A 23,983-nucleotide genomic window follows, 5' to 3' on the forward strand; every position below is an offset into this window, starting at 1 on the left:
ACGACTGAGTGACTGAGCGCACACACGTTCTGTATAAAGCCCACCTGCGCTTGAGTCAGACACGACTGAGTGACTGAGCGCACACACGTTCTGTATAAAGCCCACCTGCGCTTGAGTCAGACACGACTGAGTGACTGAGCGCACACACGTTCTGTATAAAGCCCACCTGCGCTTGAGTCAGACACGACTGAGTGACTGAGCGCACACACATTCTGTATAAAGCCCACCTGCGCTTGAGTCAGACACGACTGAGTGACTGAGCGCACACACATTCTGTATAAAGCCCACCTGCGCTTGAGTCAGACACGACTGAGTGACTGAGCGCACACACATTCTGTATAAAGCCCACCTGCGCTTGAGTCAGACACGACTGAGTGACTGAGCGCACACACATTCTGTATAAAGCCCACCTGCGCTTGAGTCAGACACGACTGAGTGACTGAGCGCACACACATTCTGTATAAAGCCCACCTGCGCTTGAGTCAGACACGACTGAGTGACTGAGCGCACACACATTCTGTATAAAGCCCACCTGCGCTTGAGTCAGACACGACTGAGTGACTGAGCGCACACACATTCTGTATAAAGCCCACCTGCGCTTGAGTCAGACACGACTGAGTGACTGAGCGCACACACATTCTGTATAAAGCCCACCTGCGCTTGAGTCAGACACGACTGAGTGACTGAGCGCACACACATTCTGTATAAAGCCCACCTGCGCTTGAGTCAGACACGACTGATTGACTGAGCGCACACACATTCTGTATAAAGCCCACCTGCGCTTGAGTCAGACACGACTGAGTGACTGAGCGCACACACATTCTGTATAAAGCCCACCTGCGCTTGAGTCAGACACGACTGAGTGACTGAGCGCACACACATTCTGTATAAAGCCCACCTGCGCTTGAGTCAGACACGACTGAGTGACTGAGCGCACACACATTCTGTATAAAGCCCACCTGCGCTTGAGTCAGACACGACTGAGTGACTGAGCGCACACACATTCTGTATAAAGCCCACCTGCGCTTGAGTCAGACACGACTGAGTGACTGAGCGCACACACATTCTGTATAAAGCCCACCTGCGCTTGAGTCAGACACGACTGAGTGACTGAGCGCACACACATTCTGTATAAAGCCCACCTGCGCTTGAGTCAGACACGACTGAGTGACTGAGCGCACACACATTCTGTATAAAGCCCACCTGCGCTTGAGTCAGACACGACTGAGTGACTGAGCGCACACACATTCTGTATAAAGCCCACCTGCGCTTGAGTCAGACACGACTGAGTGACTGAGCGCACACACATTCTGTATAAAGCCCACCTGCGCTTGAGTCAGACACGACTGAGTGACTGAGCGCACACACATTCTGTATAAAGCCCACCTGCGCTTGAGTCAGACACGACTGAGTGACTGAGCGCACACACATTCTGTATAAAGCCCACCTGCGCTTGAGTCAGACACGACTGAGTGACTGAGCGCACACACATTCTGTATAAAGCCCACCTGCGCTTGAGTCAGACACGACTGAGTGACTGAGCGCACACACATTCTGTATAAAGCCCACCTGCGCTTGAGTCAGACACGACTGAGTGACTGAGCGCACACACATTCTGTATAAAGCCCACCTGCGCTTGCTACGGGCTACGGCCCACGGGGTCGCAGAGTCAGACACGACTGAGTGACTGAGCGCACACACATTCTGTATAAAGCCCACCTGCGCTTGAGTCAGACACGACTGAGTGACTGAGCGCACACACATTCTGTATAAAGCCCACCTGCGCTTGAGTCAGACACGACTGAGTGACTGAGCGCACACACATTCTGTATAAAGCCCACCTGCGCTTGAGTCAGACACGACTGAGTGACTGAGCGCACACACATTCTGTATAAAGCCCACCTGCGCTTGAGTCAGACACGACTGAGTGACTGAGCGCACACACATTCTGTATAAAGCCCACCTGCGCTTGAGTCAGACACGACTGAGTGACTGAGCGCACACACATTCTGTATAAAGCCCACCTGCGCTTGAGTCAGACACGACTGAGTGACTGAGCGCACACACATTCTGTATAAAGCCCACCTGCGCTTGAGTCAGACACGACTGAGTGACTGAGCGCACACACATTCTGTATAAAGCCCACCTGCGCTTGAGTCAGACACGACTGAGTGACTGAGCGCACACACATTCTGTATAAAGCCCACCTGCGCTTGAGTCAGACACGACTGAGTGACTGAGCGCACACACATTCTGTATAAAGCCCACCTGCGCTTGAGTCAGACACGACTGAGTGACTGAGCGCACACACATTCTGTATAAAGCCCACCTGCGCTTGAGTCAGACACGACTGAGTGACTGAGCGCACACACATTCTGTATAAAGCCCACCTGCGCTTGAGTCAGACACGACTGAGTGACTGAGCGCACACACATTCTGTATAAAGCCCACCTGCGCTTGAGTCAGACACGACTGAGTGACTGAGCGCACACACATTCTGTATAAAGCCCACCTGCGCTTGCTACGGGCTACGGCCCACGGGGTCGCAGAGTCAGACACGACTGAGTGACTGAGCGCACACACATTCTGTATAAAGCCCACCTGCGCTTGAGTCAGACACGACTGAGTGACTGAGCGCACACACATTCTGTATAAAGCCCACCTGCGCTTGAGTCAGACACGACTGAGTGACTGAGCGCACACACATTCTGTATAAAGCCCACCTGCGCTTGAGTCAGACACGACTGAGTGACTGAGCGCACACACATTCTGTATAAAGCCCACCTGCGCTTGAGTCAGACACGACTGAGTGACTGAGCGCACACACATTCTGTATAAAGCCCACCTGCGCTTGAGTCAGACACGACTGAGTGACTGAGCGCACACACATTCTGTATAAAGCCCACCTGCGCTTGAGTCAGACACGACTGAGTGACTGAGCGCACACACATTCTGTATAAAGCCCACCTGCGCTTGAGTCAGACACGACTGAGTGACTGAGCGCACACACATTCTGTATAAAGCCCACCTGCGCTTGAGTCAGACACGACTGAGTGACTGAGCGCACACACATTCTGTATAAAGCCCACCTGCGCTTGAGTCAGACACGACTGAGTGACTGAGCGCACACACATTCTGTATAAAGCCCACCTGCGCTTGAGTCAGACACGACTGAGTGACTGAGCGCACACACATTCTGTATAAAGCCCACCTGCGCTTGAGTCAGACACGACTGAGTGACTGAGCGCACACACATTCTGTATAAAGCCCACCTGCGCTTGAGTCAGACACGACTGAGTGACTGAGCGCACACACATTCTGTATAAAGCCCACCTGCGCTTGAGTCAGACACGACTGAGTGACTGAGCGCACACACATTCTGTATAAAGCCCACCTGCGCTTGAGTCAGACACGACTGAGTGACTGAGCGCACACACATTCTGTATAAAGCCCACCTGCGCTTGAGTCAGACACGACTGAGTGACTGAGCGCACACACATTCTGTATAAAGCCCACCTGCGCTTGAGTCAGACACGACTGAGTGACTGAGCGCACACACATTCTGTATAAAGCCCACCTGCGCTTGAGTCAGACACGACTGAGTGACTGAGCGCACACACGTTCTGTATAAAGCCCACCTGCGCTTGAGTCAGACACGACTGAGTGACTGAGCGCACACACGTTCTGTATAAAGCCCACCTGCGCTTGAGTCAGACACGACTGAGTGACTGAGCGCACACACGTTCTGTATAAAGCCCACCTGCGCTTGAGTCAGACACGACTGAGTGACTGAGCGCACACACGTTCTGTATAAAGCCCACCTGCGCTTGAGTCAGACACGACTGAGTGACTGAGCGCACACACGTTCTGTATAAAGCCCACCTGCGCTTGAGTCAGACACGACTGAGTGACTGAGCGCACACACGTTCTGTATAAAGCCCACCTGCGCTTGAGTCAGACACGACTGAGTGACTGAGCGCACACACATTCTGTATAAAGCCCACCTGCGCTTGAGTCAGACACGACTGAGTGACTGAGCGCACACACATTCTGTATAAAGCCCACCTGCGCTTGAGTCAGACACGACTGAGTGACTGAGCGCACACACATTCTGTATAAAGCCCACCTGCGCTTGAGTCAGACACGACTGAGTGACTGAGCGCACACACATTCTGTATAAAGCCCACCTGCGCTTGAGTCAGACACGACTGAGTGACTGAGCGCACACACATTCTGTATAAAGCCCACCTGCGCTTGAGTCAGACACGACTGAGTGACTGAGCGCACACACATTCTGTATAAAGCCCACCTGCGCTTGAGTCAGACACGACTGAGTGACTGAGCGCACACACATTCTGTATAAAGCCCACCTGCGCTTGAGTCAGACACGACTGAGTGACTGAGCGCACACACATTCTGTATAAAGCCCACCTGCGCTTGAGTCAGACACGACTGAGTGACTGAGCGCACACACATTCTGTATAAAGCCCACCTGCGCTTGAGTCAGACACGACTGAGTGACTGAGCGCACACACATTCTGTATAAAGCCCACCTGCGCTTGAGTCAGACACGACTGAGTGACTGAGCGCACACACATTCTGTATAAAGCCCACCTGCGCTTGAGTCAGACACGACTGAGTGACTGAGCGCACACACATTCTGTATAAAGCCCACCTGCGCTTGAGTCAGACACGACTGAGTGACTGAGCGCACACACATTCTGTATAAAGCCCACCTGCGCTTGAGTCAGACACGACTGAGTGACTGAGCGCACACACATTCTGTATAAAGCCCACCTGCGCTTGAGTCAGACACGACTGAGTGACTGAGCGCACACACATTCTGTATAAAGCCCACCTGCGCTTGAGTCAGACACGACTGAGTGACTGAGCGCACACACATTCTGTATAAAGCCCACCTGCGCTTGAGTCAGACACGACTGAGTGACTGAGCGCACACACATTCTGTATAAAGCCCACCTGCGCTTGAGTCAGACACGACTGAGTGACTGAGCGCACACACATTCTGTATAAAGCCCACCTGCGCTTGAGTCAGACACGACTGAGTGACTGAGCGCACACACATTCTGTATAAAGCCCACCTGCGCTTGAGTCAGACACGACTGAGTGACTGAGCGCACACACATTCTGTATAAAGCCCACCTGCGCTTGAGTCAGACACGACTGAGTGACTGAGCGCACACACATTCTGTATAAAGCCCACCTGCGCTTGAGTCAGACACGACTGAGTGACTGAGCGCACACACATTCTGTATAAAGCCCACCTGCGCTTGAGTCAGACACGACTGAGTGACTGAGCGCACACACATTCTGTATAAAGCCCACCTGCGCTTGAGTCAGACACGACTGAGTGACTGAGCGCACACACATTCTGTATAAAGCCCACCTGCGCTTGAGTCAGACACGACTGAGTGACTGAGCGCACACACATTCTGTATAAAGCCCACCTGCGCTTGAGTCAGACACGACTGAGTGACTGAGCGCACACACATTCTGTATAAAGCCCACCTGCGCTTGAGTCAGACACGACTGAGTGACTGAGCGCACACACATTCTGTATAAAGCCCACCTGCGCTTGAGTCAGACACGACTGAGTGACTGAGCGCACACACATTCTGTATAAAGCCCACCTGCGCTTGAGTCAGACACGACTGAGTGACTGAGCGCACACACATTCTGTATAAAGCCCACCTGCGCTTGAGTCAGACACGACTGAGTGACTGAGCGCACACACATTCTGTATAAAGCCCACCTGCGCTTGAGTCAGACACGACTGAGTGACTGAGCGCACACACATTCTGTATAAAGCCCACCTGCGCTTGAGTCAGACACGACTGAGTGACTGAGCGCACACACATTCTGTATAAAGCCCACCTGCGCTTGAGTCAGACACGACTGAGTGACTGAGCGCACACACATTCTGTATAAAGCCCACCTGCGCTTGAGTCAGACACGACTGAGTGACTGAGCGCACACACATTCTGTATAAAGCCCACCTGCGCTTGAGTCAGACACGACTGAGTGACTGAGCGCACACACATTCTGTATAAAGCCCACCTGCGCTTGAGTCAGACACGACTGAGTGACTGAGCGCACACACATTCTGTATAAAGCCCACCTGCGCTTGAGTCAGACACGACTGAGTGACTGAGCGCACACACATTCTGTATAAAGCCCACCTGCGCTTGAGTCAGACACGACTGAGTGACTGAGCGCACACACATTCTGTATAAAGCCCACCTGCGCTTGAGTCAGACACGACTGAGTGACTGAGCGCACACACATTCTGTATAAAGCCCACCTGCGCTTGCTTTACCTGTGAGCTCACTCAGCTTGGTCTGACCGCTGGTGCAGCCCTTGAAAAACTCTATAGCATTTCCATTTAGGACCCGTAGCAGGATTTACTTTCAATTTTGAAAGCTGGCACATATACATTTATATCTGGTATTTCTTGCATTTCAGTTATTTTGGGGCTGCTGTCAAAGATTTAATGTTGACTATGTAAGCTTTCTCTCATCTGACACTTTGAAGATAAGTCCCTTCATCCTGGGTCATCCTAGGGAACCACACCTTAAGTCCAGGACAGAATGCTAACTATTACTTGACCCACGTGTTTGCTATGGTGACCCATTAGAGGGCACGGGGGGTGGGGCAATAAACATAAAATGAGTGGAGGAGGAATTCAGTTTAGATGCTGCTCTGGCAAAGAAATTGTTACATCAAGTTTGCACAGGTGGTTAAGTTATCAGCTTCTTTCATTCTAAGCTGGTAAAACACATTTTCCCAGAAACACTGGAGAGAGAAGCCCTCTTCTTCATCTCTGCTTCTGTAGGGAAAGAAAGTCATTTCCCACATCGATGCAACCCTATATGCTATAATGTCTTAGCTTCCAGTATAGGCTGATTGCTAGAAAGGAAACTTAATCTCTGAGACTGAGTTAACATGATGCTTCTAGAACTGTCAGTGTGAAAACCTGATGGTGAGGAATTCTGCTTTTGATTACGTCAGACTAGCTTACATAGCAGACCAAACCTCTCATTGACTAAAATCATAAAAGCTGCATAAGGAAAACATCTGAAGCCATCCAAGGGCTTCCAAGAGCCTTCCCCCTGTGCTTGAAGAGCTGTGATGCTGAAGAAAAGGGAAGCTAGGGAGAGCCTGACATTTGGTTGAACATTTCTCCTGAGCCGTTTGCTGATTTGTCAACAACGGATAAATGAATAAAAACTAAGCAGAATTTCTGGCAGGCTCACAAGGCTGATGAGACAAAAATTTGAGTTTAAGCCCCATCAGAGAAGAGGGCTGGTAAAAACTCTATACTTTCAATGAGCCCCTGTGAAGGCTTCAAGTGAAAGTGAAAGTTTCTCAGTAGTGTCCGACTCTTTACGACCCCAAGAACTATACAGTCCATGGAATTGTCCAGGCCAGAATACTGGAGTGGGTAATCTTTCCCTTCTCCAGGGGATCTTCCCAACCCAGGGATTGAACGCAGGTCAACCGCATCGTGGGCAGATTCTTTACCAACTGAGCCACAAGGGAAGCCCAAGAATCCTGGAGTGGGTAGCCTCTCCCTTCTCCAGCAGATCTTCCCGACCCAGGAATCGAATCAGGGTCTCCTGCATTGCAGATGGATCCTTTACCAACTGAGCTATCAGGGAGGCCCATGAAGGCTTAAACTTTAGGGCAAGAGGGAACATACCTGCCCTCACAAAAATTGAAACCAAGATTTGAGTTGTTTCAAACCCCAGTTAGATTAAAATAGTCTGCCTCTAACCTAATTGCCTAACAGAAGCTAAAGTTTACTCTCTTGAGGAGGAAGACGACATCACCCAGAGCCTCAAATTATATCTACAGTCTTTCAAAAACAAGGTCTGGAATTTAATTTTAAAATTACCAGGAAAAAAATAGGAGAAAGTCTGTGAACTTAGGTTAGGCACAAATTCCTTAGCCATGGTAGCAAAAGCTCAGTCTATCAAGGAATAAATTAATATATCAGACTTTCTCAAAACTGAAACCTCCTATTCTTTGAAAGACACTTTCAGGAGAACAGAAAGAGAAGAATGATGGGAAATGTTTGTAAATTATATTTCTGATAAAGGACTTGAATCCAGAGTATGTAAAGATCTTTCAAAACACCCAATCATAAAAGAACAAATCATTCAATTAAAAATGAACAAAAGAGTTGAAAGGAGACTTCACCAAAAGCAACGTATACATGACACCTGAGTACATGAAAAATGCTCAACATCCTAGTTAGTAAGGATGTGAAAACGTAAGTTAAAATCACAACGAGATGCCACACATTCTAGTTACAGTGATGAAAAAAAGAGACAAAGTCAAATACTCGCAAAGACACACTAGAGTCGCTGGCGTCCATGCATTTCTGCAGGGAAGGGAAAGTGGCACAGTCAGTTTGGGAAATGAAAGGGTTTCCATTTCTTATAAGATTAATCATACACTTAAAATAAGACCTAGCAATCCTACTCCTTTTATTTTCCCAAGACAAATAAAAATTTACATTCACACAAAACCTGTATATGAATGTTCACAGGAACTTTATTTGTAATCACCTCAAACTAGAGACAATCACGGAGGGCGATTTCAATTACGTCTCTCAGTAACAGACTGACGAGGCATACGAACTTTAGCTAGAATATGGATAATTTAACAACATGGTTTACAAAATGGAACTTATTGGTGCATCTAGGAAATTGCACCCCAAACTTCAGAATAGAAACAATGCTTCTAGTGCTTTTGAGTTATTTACAGATTGAGCTACACTGGACCATAAAACATGTCCCTGCAAACTTCAAATCACGCAATAGTGAGCATACTCCCGGCCACAGTGAAATGAAGCCAAAAAGTTACCTAAAAAGTAGGGAGCCACCAAATGCCCCCAAATTCAGAGTATATTTACACAAAATCGGTTGTTTAAAGAGGAGAGATCAATAAAAGTTAAAAAATGTTTTGGACTAAAGTGTACGAACAGAATACATCAGGTATATTCTAAATAAACATATCAAATAGAAAATATCAAATCTTATGGAATGCAACTTACATTAAAATGGAAATGTGTAACTTTTAGTGCATATATTTCAAAAAAAGAAAGACAAAATCAATTATCTAAGCATTTGCCCCAAAAGGTAAAGAAAAGAAAACACCAGTAGAATCACCAAAAGTAGAAGGAAAAAATAATACATAAAAGTTCAAAAAAACAATGAAATAGCATTAAATCCAATAATAAGAATAAACAAATGTAAAAACTAGTCCCTTTAAAAGTCTAATAAGAAAGATAAACCCTTGACAATAATGATGAGAGAAAAAGAGAATTCCTAACACCACTTGTAGAAATGATGACATCACATAAATTCTTCATCTGTTACAAACACAGAGTGGAATAGTATTAACTTTTTGCCAACAAATTGAAAAGTCAAATAAAATAGGCAAGTTGATTGAAAAAACACAACCTTTTTCAAAAAATGACATAAGAAGAAAAAATATATGATTATCACTAAATATAGCTAATCAGATTTCTATTTAAAACTCATCCCATAAAAAATTCCAGGCCAAAATGACACCATTGATGAATTCTCCTAAATATTAAAGGACAAAATAATATTAATATTATACAAACACTTCCAGAGAACAGAAAACAACAGTCAGCTTATTTTTTGAGGCCACCATAATCTTGAGAAGAAAAGCCTATATGAATATTACAGAAAAGAAAAACCATAGTCAATCTCTTTCATGAACATGGATGCAAACAAAATGCTAGCAAGCCAAAGCCAGTGATACGCAGGAAAGACGCAGACAGCATGGTCAAGGAGGTAAGCTTGGTTTAGTTATACAGAAACAGTCAGCATAATTCATTGCATTAAAAGAACAAAGAAAACATCATATCGCATAGAACTGTTTGAAACATTTGATGAAATTTAATACTCATTCAAAAACAGCAAAAATAAAAAACCTCTCAGCAAAATAGAAGGAAACTTCCTTAATTTGACCAACTCTATCTTTTAAAAAGATTTCTCTGTTGGTTCAGCAATAAAGAACCCACCTGCAATGCAGGAGATGTGGGTTCGATCCTTGGGTCGGGAAGATCCCCTGGAGAAGGGAATGGCAACCCACTCCAGTGTTCTTGCCTGGGAAATCCCACGGACGGAGGAGCCACGCCCGTGGGGTGCAAAGGAGCTGGACACGACTTGGTGACCAAACAACGGCAAATACAAGATGACTAATGCTTCGCAGGTTGTGGGACGTAAACAGATGAACCAGTTAAACACATATAACGGAAAGTGATTTTCTTGTTAACCCTTTTATCACACTTATTTCATTCTTTATTTAAATCTTCTCTTGAGATTTATTTTGTGCTCACAGTCCTACATAGTCCAAAGAGTCGGACGTGACTTAGAGTGGACAGAAACAGCAACATCTATTTAAAAAGCCTGTCACCAGCTTCAGAACAAACAGTGAACAGCAGAAAGCACTGCCCGGAGGTTGGGAATGAGACCAGGACATGTGCAACCTATACTTTTATTTGACACTGTCTCGGAGGTTCTAGCCAGGGCAATAAGTCAAGAAAAGTAAGGAAAAGATGTCAGGATTGGAAAAGGTACCGTCATTATTTACAGTCATAATGGTCCAAGCTTGGAGACAACTCACGAGTCCGTCAACAGTGGAACGGATAAATGCATTGCAGTGTATTCGTATAAAGAAATACTATGCTGCAGTAACAAAGAGCAGATGACTGATCCATGTAAAACGTGGATTAATCTCACAGATGGTTATGTTAAGGAACAGAAAAACAAGAACAAGTAGTATGTAATTCCATTCACATAAAATTCAGAACCATTTAAGGCCAGCCTGTGGTATTGGTGTGAATGGCGGCTGCCTTAGGGTATGGCAGTGTTGGCGTCTGCTAGGCTTCTCTTGTGCAGTGAAGGTGCTGTTTCTTGACTTCTGTGGCAACTACAGAGGCATATTCATATAACAGAATTAATCAGACAGAACAATTACGATTTTTACATGTTTGCATAGATGTGTATTACATCCGTAAAATTTTGTTTGAGCAAAACTAATGGGGACTCAGACAGGAGCACTTCCCACTTAAAGGGATCGCAGAATAGCAAGATTATTTTCCATTTCCAATTTTTTTAACCCCAAATAATAAATAGCATAATTCTGACAGAATTGCATAATGGAAACAGACAACTTTGTACTAGTTTTTATTTCTTTCATCAGAAAGGCAGGGTGTAAGCTAATAGCACATTATAGGAAAATAATACTTCATAATGTTTACATTTCCTTTGCTCTTTATTGAGTTTCTTAAATGTATATTCAAGGAGGTTGTGACTATTTCCTTGGGAATACTATATTCTTAAAAGGAAGCAAGGGAAGTATTTCAGGTTCAGTCACATTTGTGATGCTACTGAAGAGTGTCCAGTAGATAAAAATTCATATGCCATGGAGACAAAAGTGCTTGCTTTGCTATAAAACAAGCAAACAAGAAATGCATCATTTAGAATTAGGATTTAAATGTCCCTGAAACTAGCAGGAGCTTTCTAAAACTGGCTAAAAATGGGAAGCAAGAATTGAATGATAGGAATGAGGTGTGAACGGTCTTGAGCAAGAATGAAACAAAATGAACGAAGAAGAGATGCTGTCTTTCTCTAAAAATGAAAACGAATACAATTTGGGGACAGAGAATTCAGATGGTACACGAAGGAATAGAAAGAAAGCAAAAATCATCTATGGTCCCCCGACCCAGAGGTCAAGACCTACCCATTGTTAGAACTTACTTTCTTGGTTTTATTTAAGCAGGCTCTACTGTATTACAACAAGCTTTCTACCTTTACCTTTATGCTTGGAACACATTCCCATGTTGTTGGATACTGCCCTCTACTTAATGGCTTTAAATTCTTCATACAGTGAACCACCTGTGTGGATTTTAAAAAATAGAGCAAGTTGGATCTTACTTCCAACCTACCGATTTGGTTCTTTCCTTCCTGAGACCTAGATGCGGGCCTTTAAGAAAGTTTCCCACTAGACCTCAATTCAGAACCAGGACTGAGGCCATGCTTTGTCTCCTCTTCACTTGACTGGAACATGGTTGCTTCACCGTGTTGAGTGTTTCTGCTGTACGACACTGAGCGTCAGCCACGTGTATACACCTGCCCCCCCCTCCCCCGCCCCTGCCCCCGTCATCACGGAGCGCCGAGCTGACCCCCGTCCTTGCAGCAGCTCCCCACTAGCTGTTTCACACGTGGTGCTGAGCACGTGGCAACGCTGCGCTCTGGTTTCGTCCCTCCCCGCTTCCCACTCTGTGTCCACAAGTCCACTCTCTACATCTGTGTCTCTAACCTGCCCTGCAAATAGGTTCTTCTGTACCATTTTTCTGGATTCCATACATATGCATTAATAGAGTCTTTCTCTCTTAATAGATGCATAGATTTCTATCATATGAATGGACTATATTTTAACTTGTTCTCATTATTATTAGACATTTATGGTCCCCTCTTTTGGGTATTGGACTTCCCTGGTGGCTCAGACGGTAAAGCGTCTGTCTACAATGAGGGACACCCAGGTTCAATCCCTGGGTTGGGAAGATCCCCTGGAGAAGGAAATGGCAATCCACTCCAGTACTCTTGCCTGGAAAATCCCATGGACAGAGGAGCCTGGTAGGCTACCGTCCATGGGGTGGCAAAGAGTCAGACATGACTGAGCGACTTCACTTTCTTTCTTTCACTTTCTTTTTTTGGGTATTAGAAATACTGTAGCAAGTATCTATGGCTACATCTCTGATTATTTTCTGTGATTAAATTCCTAGAAGTAACCTGCTGGTTTGTTTTAACTGAGGGCTTTCCATTGCCAAATCATCCTGCAGAAATGTATTGCCAAAGAATTCTAACATCAGTATGTAACGAGGTTCCCTGTTTCTTTGCATCATAACTAAATATCGGTAAATATTATAATTTTACAATAGTTTGGCTAATTTTATTATTTGGTGTATGCATTTCTTTGATTATCAGTCAGGTTGAACAGTTTTTCATCAGCAAATTGCTTCTTTATATCAGAAGCAATTCTTACATGGGAGAAGACTTGAGGAAAAGCTGAAAATTTTAATGCAGAAATGAAAATGACTTGGTGTGTTCAATGTTCTAAATCAGGAACCAAAGGAAAATTTGAAGGTTTTTATGGAGAAATCTAAAGGTATCTTAAATGTTTCTTCTTTAAAGTTAACAGAAAAAACTAAAGCCCTCAAGGAAAAATGGGTTGGTGTTTACATCTCCCTAGAGTCCTATCAACCCTGAATCAATGTCTATAGAATAACTTTGTGTATTACCCATAAAAATTGAAATCCAAATGCACGTCTGGACCATCATGCCATCTCACTTTCTATTTAAACGCTCACTGAACGTTGCATCAGCCGGAGTTCCAGCAGGAAATAGACAGCTGGCACACACTGGCAGAATCTGAGGAGGGTTTATTCACAAAGGACTGATTACAAAGATGGGGGCATGGTAATGGAGGGCTCAGGAATCGCAGCTCTCCAGCCTCGGTCCTGGGGGAAGACAGAGTTAACTGTACCAGGCAGACCGCTCTGAGAGATCAGGGATCTTAGGCAGAAAAATCCAGCCAGTGTATAATCATTTCACAAGAAAGGTGCTAGTGAACAAATGCCCTGAGAACAGCGTCTTACAGGACCCCAGCTGGACTCCCCAACCTTATCTCCTACCTTCATCTCTGCAGCCGAAATTCCTTCACTTCCACTTGCTATCTCCCTGAAGGTGGCCTCACCAGGGAGGACTTCCCTGGCACGGCAAGTGGCCGGCAGAGGCTGGCCTGCCTCCTCCAGCTCGCCACTCTGCTTCACCTCAGCTTACAAACATGAGTGCCGCCGGCTATGCCCTTTCCCCATACTGCACTGGCCGCCCCCATCTTCAGAAAGCAGGCTCGGCGAGGGCCTGGGCCTGTCTCTGCTGCGCCATCAGAACCTAAAACAGTGTCCGGCTCATAGCAGGTGCTCAATAGTTTTCATCTTTGAGAAAATGCTTAGTAAACTTCCATGTACCATGGAAACATGAAATGTCATTTATTATAAACTGCATATAACACCGTGTAAATACACACTTGTTTGGATTATCTCATTCTCACTCACGTACCTTTATTACCACAAATGACAAATTTTATATCCGATTATATTTCCTTAGATTCTACCTCCAGTACATATCTCTAGCCTATCCACCTCTCTCCATCTTTACTGACATCTTTCAAGACAAAACTACCACCTCTCACTTGGACAAATACGATAGCCAACTGGTCTCCAAGCTCTGTTCTTTCCTATTTCGATCTTGCCACACCCAGAACCAAAGCAGGCTTTTAAGCACCTGGTATCCTTTTCCTGCTTAAAAAGCTTCAAAGGCTTCATTTTGCTCTCCTGAAAGCACGTAACCCTTTCAGCCTACCGCGGAGGAGCCTGCACCATCTAATCTACCTGCCCCTGCACTCAATCCCGTCCTCTCCCGTCAACGCTGCGGCCCCTCCAGCTCACTCTGTTTCCCCAGCACCCCAAGGCGCCGCTGCCTGAGGGGGGCCACACAGCTCTCCTCCGCCTGGACGTTCCTCTCCAGGCCTTTCCCGTCTAACTCCTGCTCAGTGTCATACCGCAGTGTGCGGGGCCTTCCTCACCCAGGGCTTCCCTGACCCGCTCATCCTAACAGGGGCCCTGGGGCCTCAGTGCTGAGCAACTGTGTGTGCTAAGTCACTTCAGTTGTGCTGACTCTTGCGACTCATGGATTGTAGCCCTCCAGACTCCGCTGTCCATGGGACTCTCCAGGAAAGAACACTGGAGTGATTGCCATTTCCTTCTCCAGGGGATCTCCCCGACCCAGGGATTGAACTGGCGTCTCCTGCGCTGCAGGCAGATTCGTTACCATCTGAGCCACCAGGGAAGCTCCAAGTGCTTAGCGCACTCTGTAATTTCAGCTCCTGAAGTTTTTACAGTTGTAATTGTGTTGTTATTTGTGTGACAGCTTGTGGAGTCTGTCTTCCCCACTAGACTCTAAGCTCCAAGGAGGTGGAACTGCACCTGTTTTGATCCTGTTATCACCAACAGTTAAGGCAATGTCTCAAGCGTAGTGACTTAATTTCAGTGTTGGATGAGTAATACAGTTTATGTCTTTAGAATCCTCACCTTTAACACTTCAAAATGCATTGTCCTTGTGTGTGAAAATGGCATTCAAAACTCAGTTCCGGGTATAGCTGCTTCTTTTTCCTATCAGGGCAATGAACACTGCTGACGAGTCTGTGAGCGTACCTGAAGGAGAGACATACTCTTCCTGTCTAGCTGGAGTCTTAGCGCCTCAGGCACACGGCCCGGGCCACTGGATGGAGCCACACTGTTTTTCCGATGGCATTCTTGTGCCATCCCGATGTTGAATGGTGGGATGGCACAGCTTTCCTGGCTGAAATGGGGTTCTGAATGAGACAGGCTGTGAGGAATGACGCCAGGGGTGCTGCTAGCTCAGGTAACTCATGGGAAGCTTTGAAAAAGCTCCCCCTTCCTCAGGATGCTTTGCTCCTGTTTGCGACTGTCATAATACAGAGCTGGTTTTGCTGGACTCTGGCTGCCGAAAGTGCTCTAATCATCACACAAGTCCGCGACGTCCACACCGTGAGTGGCGTCCCCCGGTGGTGTCACCGTGCCCGCACAAGGTCACAGTAGCCTTGGGAGGCACAACAGTCACGGAACGTAACACCGAAAAGTGCCACCCATCGGGTCCTCGGGCCGTGGTTTCTCTTCACTAGGATAGGAAGGATAGTAAACGTCAAAAATCTTGCTTTATGCTCATTGGATTTTTCTGAAGCAAGACTGTAACCTCACAGATAGGCCTTAAATATTTGGCTTTCCTGCTCCCATTTCTTCCTCGCAAACCCTATCAGTTTTGCCCGATTCCGTTTTGCCCCTGTCACTCCGGCTGACCTCTTGCTTCCCCTGTGTGATAGGCCTTTAAATCCACTCTTTAAACACAGCCCAGGGGGCAGCGTCTTTCCTGCCTTGAGGAAACAACAACCAGCAACTCAGGCGGCCTGCTGGAAAGCTTAGAGGGAGACGCAATTAATCTTAAAGTGGCTGTTATGTCGGCGTGGATTTTCTCATATGGATTTTCTCATTTGGAGTGAATCTCACTGTCTCATCCTACCTTTTCTGAAGTGGTGTTCTGTAGGATGCTAAGCAGCGCAGGGAGGAGAAGGGCTCCTATACTGTAGAAACCAGGGGCTGCTGGCTGGTCGCACTTCATACATTCTGTAAGCTTTTCTAATGGTTTGGGTTTTGATAGGTTTTAACTAGATCTTTAAGTCAATGCGTATTTGAATTTAAGGTGTTTTGCAGTTTAACCATAAACTCTTAGCAGCACCAGTTAATAAACCCTGGAAAAGGTTCTGCAGAATACAGGTTTGGGAAACCTGTATTGCTTTATTGGTGAGTTCATCTGTGTGTGCTCTTCAGAAGAGGCCTCCTGAAGAGGAAAGGCATTGACTAACAATGAGTAGATCGCGTTTCCAAGCCTTCTTTCAATGAAGTAGTTGTATACCTTGGGCAACAAACTAAGTATTTCTATGTCTAGTTTTCCTCTCACTGAATATTTGTTCAAAAATGTGTCAAGTCAAAATGTGGTCAAGACAGCAGAGTAAGAAGACCCTGAGTTCACCTCCCCCGACAGACACACTATAATTACAACTATTTAAAACAGTTTTCGGAGCAACTACCTATGAAGACGGGCTGAAGACTATCAGAAAGGGTTTTCCCATGACTGAAGATACGAGGACTCCCAAAGAGATGAGAGGGAAAGGCAGAGAGGCGGTATAGGCAAGACCCGTGCCCCCAGGGAGGTGGCCGTCACGGGAATAGCATCGTAAGTGCAGAGATGCTCCCGAAGGGGAGGGGGTCCCAGCCCACCCTCATCTCCCTCGCCCGGGGCTCTTGCAGGCTAGACTGATTCTGAAGCAGTGGAGCTTTCGCTGGCGGCCTGCATACAGAAGGGCTTGACGTCTGCGGGAAACAGACTCTCTTCCTAAATGACACACACAAGATCTCACGTGCTCCAAGTCCCAGCACAGGGGCAGTAATTTGGAAGGAGCCAGGGTCACCCCCACTTGCTGGTCCTGGAGGGCATCAGGCAAGGCAGGAGGCAGCGAGGACTCGCTCTGGGGACACAGACGCTGGTGAGAGCTGTCTGGGAGAGCTCGCTCCGCCACAAGGCCCCTGGTGCTGGCGAGCCCCGATGGGACCCTCCCTCTGGCCTCCTAGCATCAGGGGATTGCTGCCTGCCAGCGGGTAGCACTTCTCATGGGACTCCCCTGCTCCTCTGCCAGCCCTGACCTTCCCACCAGGGCCAGCCACCAGCCCTGAGGGCCATCAGGCCCCGCAGCCTGTTACTACCCAGCCCTGCCCCAGTGGGTGGCAGCCAGCACTCAGGCCAGGGCGTGTCCACCTGCAGGAGCCCCCGCAGGCGTTGCCCCTGACTCAGCAGAGGGGCCTCAGGAGCCACAGGGGGGCCCCTTCCAGAGTGAGTCCCGCTGGTGACCGATGGGAGTGTGCCGATTGGCCCCAAAGAATATCCCTGCAGAAGGCCGCTTCTCTAAGATGTGAAAAGATGACAAAACCATCTCAGACGTCGAAAGAAAAGCAGAGAATTTGGCAGAACGGGGAGACAGAGGCATATGTTCCAAACGAAGGAACAAACCAACCCCCAGAAGAAGAGCTAAGCAAAGCGGAAGTAAGCAGTCTGCCAGGAGGGGCTCAGGGCGGTGATCGGGAACGTGCTTGATGAGCTCGGGAGAGCGGGCGAACAGCGGGATCTCAGCACCGTGACCCAGCGTAGAGGAGAGCCGAAGAGAGCTGAAGAGTGCGGCAGCTGGAAGACGAGGAGAAACGCTCGGGGGAGCCACGGCGGGCTGGGCGGTGCAGAGGAGCGGGCCTGCACAGGTCCCTGCTGGAGATCGCCCAAGCCGAACAGAAAAGAGGGAGAAAGGCACAGGAAGGAGGGCTGTGTCGGAGACCTCTAGGACAGCATCGGTTCACGTGGCAGAGGCCCCAGAAGGGGTGGGGGCAGAAACCTTATTTGAAGAAATAATGGTTGAAAACTTCCTGAACTTGTGTAAGGGAACAGGTATCCAGGAAGCACAGTCTCAAACCAGACGAATCCAGACAGGTCCATGCCAAGATACACGGCAATTAAAATGGCAAAAATTAAAGATAACATAGGGAATATTAAAAACAGCAAGAGAAAACCACTGAGTTCCATGCACAGGAATGCCCATATGAGCAGCACCTAACGTTTAGAAGAAACTTTGCAGGAGCGGCCTGATACATTCAGAGTGATGAAGGGAAGAGAGCCCTTGATTGTACAATCAAGAGTACTCTACCTGACAAGTTCAGTGCAGTCACTCGGTCGTGTCCGACCCTTTGCGACCCCATGGACCATGGCACACCAGGCCTTCCTGTCCATCACCAACTCCCGGAGCTTACTCAAACCCATGTCCATTGAGTTAGTGATGCCATCCAACCATCTCATCTTCTGTTGTCCCCTTCTCCTCCTGCCCTCAATTCCTCCCAGCATCAGGGTCTTTTCCAATGAGTCAACTCTTCGCATGAGGTGGCCAAAGTATTGGAGTTTCACCTTCAGCATCAGTCCTTCCAATGAACACCCAGGACTGATCTCCTTTAGGATAGACTGGTTGGATCTCGTTGCAGTCCATGAGACTCTCAAGAGTCTTCTCCAAAACGACAGTTCAAAAGCAAGGCTATCCTTTAAATTTGAAGGAAAGATAAAGTTTTTACAGACAAGCAAAAGTTAAATGAGTTTATCACCTCTAAGCAGCTCTATAATAGATTTCTATTAGTAGGGATTTCTATTAGTAGAAAAGGAAAGACCACAACTAAATATGAAAGTTACAGAAGGAAACTTCTCATTGGTAAAGGCAAACACACAGTAAAGGTAGTGGTCAACACTCATGATGATAGGAAGGTTAGAAGACAAGACTGGTACACAGCCACAACGAGTAGTCTCAGTGGAGACCAGAACAGAGAAGGCGTAAACATGATGCCAATGCAGACGGCTAACAGCACAGGAGAAGACGCTCCATGTCACTAATCATTAGGGGGACGCGACTCGAAATCACGAGATCCCGTTCACACCTATCAGAAAAGCTATCATCAAAAAGACAAGAAACGACGAGTGTCGGTGAGGAAATGGAGGGAACGGAAGCCTCGTGCACTGTCAGTGAGAACACAAATTTCACAGCCACTATGGCGAACTGCATGTGGGTTCCTCAAAAAGCTGAAGGTAAGGCCTCCACACTCCAGTATTTCTCTGAGAAAACAGAATCACTCGATTGAAGAGACACTTTCACTCCCACGTTCACTTCAGCATTATTTACAGCCAAGGCATGGGAACGGCCTATGCGCCCATAAACAGATAAAGAAGCGGCGTGTGTACGCAACGGAATATGACTCAGCCGCAACAAGAGTGAGCTGCTGCCACTTGTGAGAACATGGAGAGACCTACAGGGTGTTGCGCTAGATGAGGTGAGTCCGAGAAAAGCAAATACTGTGCCATTTCACTTATATGTGGAATCTGAAAAGCAAATAAACCTAAATCATAGATACAAAGGACGATGCAGGGCTGCCAGTGTGGAGAGGGATGGGACGAGAGATGGGCGAGGGAGCCCGGGAGGTTGTGAAGCACAGAGCTCGTGGGGATGTAGCCTAGAGCGCAGGGAATGCAGTTATTGATACGGAAATAGGTTTATACAGTGACATGTGATAACTAGACTTGTGACGACTTTGTAATGTACAAAGATAATGAATCACTATATTATGCGCTTGAAACTAATATAGTATCATATGTCGATTATACTTCAATTTTTAAAAAAGGTGGCAAGCCAATATTCTTCTCAGTTAGCCATGTACTAGGCTGCTGTAACAAAATATCAAAAGCCAGGTGACCTAAAGCAACAGGAGCTTTCTGTCTGGCAGCTCTGGGGGCGAGGGGCCTGAATTTGCCGGCGGGCAGGGCCATGCCTGTGGCGGCCCTAGGGAAGGGCCCTGCCTGGCCTTCTCCGGCTTCCGGTGGGCGGCCCTCGGCGCTGCCGGCTCGCTGATGGATCGCTCCTGTCGTGTGGCCACCTTCTCTCCGTCTGCACAGCATGCATGTCTGTCTTTGTGTCTGGATTTTCCCTTTTTATCAGGACACTAGTCATGTTGGATTCGATCTCATCCGAATGACCCCATTTGAACTTGATAACCTTGGTAAAGACTCTATTTCCAAATAAAGTCACGTTCTGAGTTGACAGGGGTTAGGATTTTGACAGCATCTTTTTGAAGGGCAATTCAAATTCTACAACAAGCAGCCACCAACAAAGTGCGTTTTTCAGCTGAAATACATTAAATTCGCAAAGACTGCCTCGGCTAGGAACTACACTGCCCCCAGTCCGCGCTCCCCACTCCAGCTAGCTTTCTAGTCATCTGCTTTGCCTCCTTCTGGGTTGGCCTGAGACTCTGCTGCATTACACACGATACCTGTACCAGCAGCATCAGTATCATCCAGAAGTTTGCCAGAAATGGAAACCCTAGGCCTCATCTCGGAACTCCTGAATCAGAATCTGCATCGTAAAAGACCCTCAGGGGATTCATATGCACCACATTGAAGAATGAGCTCCCCTGAGAAGTGGAGTCCTGAAACTGAGGTGGGAAACTGCCGCTTCCCTTAGACTTTGACCCTGGGAAAGACTCAGGTGTTCTCTGCAGGCCGCCTCCTGCTCCTCGTCATCTGTCCCCTGACTGGTCCCGACTGTGAGCAGTCGGTCGGCATCATCTGCTCTGACTCATCCCTCGCTGTCTGTCTTCCTCCTCAGTCCCTCCTGCGTCTTTCTCCTTTCCTGGAGACCCACCTTGGGCTTCTGTTCTGCCCCTGCTGCCTAAGCCCCAGCGTGCTGTAAATAACTGTAAGTCCCCCTGCACCTGGAGTATGAAGAGTTAACAACAAAGCAGGTCAGACTATCGAACAGCTGTGTCATCGTCTCCTCAAACGACACCAGAATGTTGGTTTCATTAGTTTATCACAATGTGTATGATAGCACTTTTCTCTGTTACTAATGTAATCCACAAAGCTAAAAACAGAAGCTGCCCACCAGCTGGCAAAGTGTCTGATGTAAAGCAAAATCAAAATATTGTGATATTGGAGTTATAAAGGTACATATTAATTATGCTGGCCCTACCTTGCATTGGACTCTCTCTGAGGCAGAAAATTAAATCGCTTTCAATCGATGAAAAGGTAAAATTCCATTTATACAGGATACCATTTGTTGCAGAAGTTCATTTAGATGAAAAAAAAAGTGACTGGCAGAAAAGCAATCAATAAGCTATAGGAGACATGTCATTTTTATTCTATATGTAAATTCTAATTCACTAGTACGCGGGGAAAAGGAATACTAAATTTCTTATATTTCATCGTTGTTACTTTTAATAAAATTTTAGGCTCAATTACCAATTTTCCTTTTTTAGAAAATTACTTTGGATCATCTTGATCACTGCGTTAAGACAAGATATTACTAACCACTTATGAAAAAGATGCATTTTTTCTATTGCTATTTACATATGAATTTTTATGTCTCATAGAGCTGACTTTTTTAAACTAGGAATACATAGAAAGCCAAATAATGTCTTACATTTAATGGTGTGTTACCACTATCCATATGCAATCATATGAAATTATTTAGCTTTATTTTTAAAATCTATACACGGTTCCTTAAGGCAATTTTTAAAAAATGTGATTAAGTGTTTTAAATGGAGTTGTTTGCCTGAAACTTGATCAGTAACAATGCTTATTGATGCCATCCAGTTAGACTGAGATGCTAGGATTCAAAGGGAAAATATTCAAGAACAAGTGCTATCTTCCTTACATAGAACATGTCAAGCTCGTCTAGGAAACGTGTGTTTGGTTAGGCATCCTAGAAAGAAAACCTTTATGGCCGGGAAAGTGCATGCACGGAAAAACATAGCAGGCCGGCCGGAGACTGACATTTCACACGGAGAAAGGCGCCGATCGGCTGGGACGAGGGTTTCTCCGGTCTGTTTCTTGCTCTGCTAGTAAATCACTTCCGTGGCTCTGGGCACTCAATTAACCTCCCCGGCCCTACCCAGGTAGGCCTCCACTTACTGCAGAAAGGCGCTTTTGATATGAAATATGGAAATAAGCTAAACAGAAACAACCTGAGTAAAACGACTTTCCTATTCGACAGTCATTAAACACACAGCTTGAAGCCCTGTTTACGGGCGACATCGCTGACTTGAGGAGCTATTCGTGATCTAAGGAACGTATCGCACGCAGAGTCGAGCGCATGGACGGTGCTGCCGCAGAAGCAGGATCTGTCTGCCCGTCACACGCGCCGAGTCAGGCTCCTGCGTCCGCAGAGGGGCGCGGCGTCGTGCAGCTGTGCCCTTGCTGACCCTGCCGGGCCTGGACGCGCGTCCCCTCCAGGGTGCAGAGCTGCCGGTGCGGTGGAGCAGGGCTGCAGGCGCGATGAGGCCCGGGTGGGAGAGGGGAGGAGCGGCCGGTCCGCCGTGACCGAGCGCGAGCCCCACCGCCGCTCTGCCCCACGGCTCATCCTCCGCGGTCGCCAGGGGTCATTCAGAGGAGGGTGCGACGTGGCAGGGACGCAGTGAGCAGCGCCTGCCACACAGGAGACGCCCTGCAAGGTGGCGACTCTATTTCATCATCATCGCCCCCACCACCATCTTCTTCTTTCTTCCTTTCTCCGGGATCCGCGCCTCTGGGACTGCTCGCTTCCAGAACTCTACGGCTAAAGCTACGCCTGTAGCCAGCGTTTCCTGGCTGACAGGATGATGACTTTAATTAATGCTCTGTATCTCTCAAAGATAATCTCATGTTATTCCTTATCTACTGAGTCTGTCAGGCTCTCTCAGCTTTTCCCCTCTGAGGGGAAACGTGGCCATTTTTCTCTGTACCCGCCATTAAAAAATATTTTCCATTTGTGACTCGGCTTCCCCTGGCCTTGTGTCTACTGCCTGATTTTCAGGTTATTTTACCTTCTCAGTCTTGTCACGTTTTTATCTTCTTGATCTGAATTTCTTTAGGAATCATTCTTCAATCAGCTCCAGATATTTTCTTTGGAACAGTTAAACACAAGACAGTGCAGCTTTTGTGTTTTAACATTGAGAAAAAGATGCTTCTTGTAAAAGCTAGTGATTTAATAAAACATTTTCATTTTATTTAAATAGTACTTGTCTATGCGATCCTTCTGTACTTTAACTGTTAAGAGGTGATCATGAACATTTTCATTATAATTTTATTAAAATAGAAAATAGCCTATGTTCTCTTTATCTTTCTGTCCCTGCTAGAGTAAGCAACAATGAATAAATAAGGACTTTTATGCAGGAAAAGGATTTCAGTAGTTATGCTTATTTATGGTATGGAACTTATGAAAAAGTAAAGTGAAGCTGTATCAGAGAAAATCTAAGCAAAAATGTCAGCGGTTAATCTTCACATCATAATTATGACTTAAACACTGATACATCCAGTGGCCTTATCTGAAAGCGTGAGGACTGTTTTCTGCAGATAAGGTGCCTATAACAAACAAGAATATTTATTCTGCTACAGAATTCTGCAGTTCAAATGCAAAAAAAAAAAAAAAATCAAGTATAATAACTTTCCTTCCAGAATCTTTTGCTCACAGGATATTTAGAGATAATTCTCTAAAAATAGTAAAATTAAATTATATGCAAAGAAGAATAAACTACTAAACTGCTGAGGAAAGACACCCCATTGAGAAAACATTTGTGAGGGTCTTAGCTCACATTTCTCAGTGACTCAGTATTCTTATCATAGCTATCATTCACTTGTATACTATAACTTTAAAACTTCCCCCCAAGTGCAGC

This window comes from Ovis canadensis, chromosome 5, assembly GCF_042477335.2.
Source record: "Ovis canadensis isolate MfBH-ARS-UI-01 breed Bighorn chromosome 5, ARS-UI_OviCan_v2, whole genome shotgun sequence".
Lineage (NCBI taxonomy): Eukaryota > Metazoa > Chordata > Mammalia > Artiodactyla > Bovidae > Ovis > Ovis canadensis.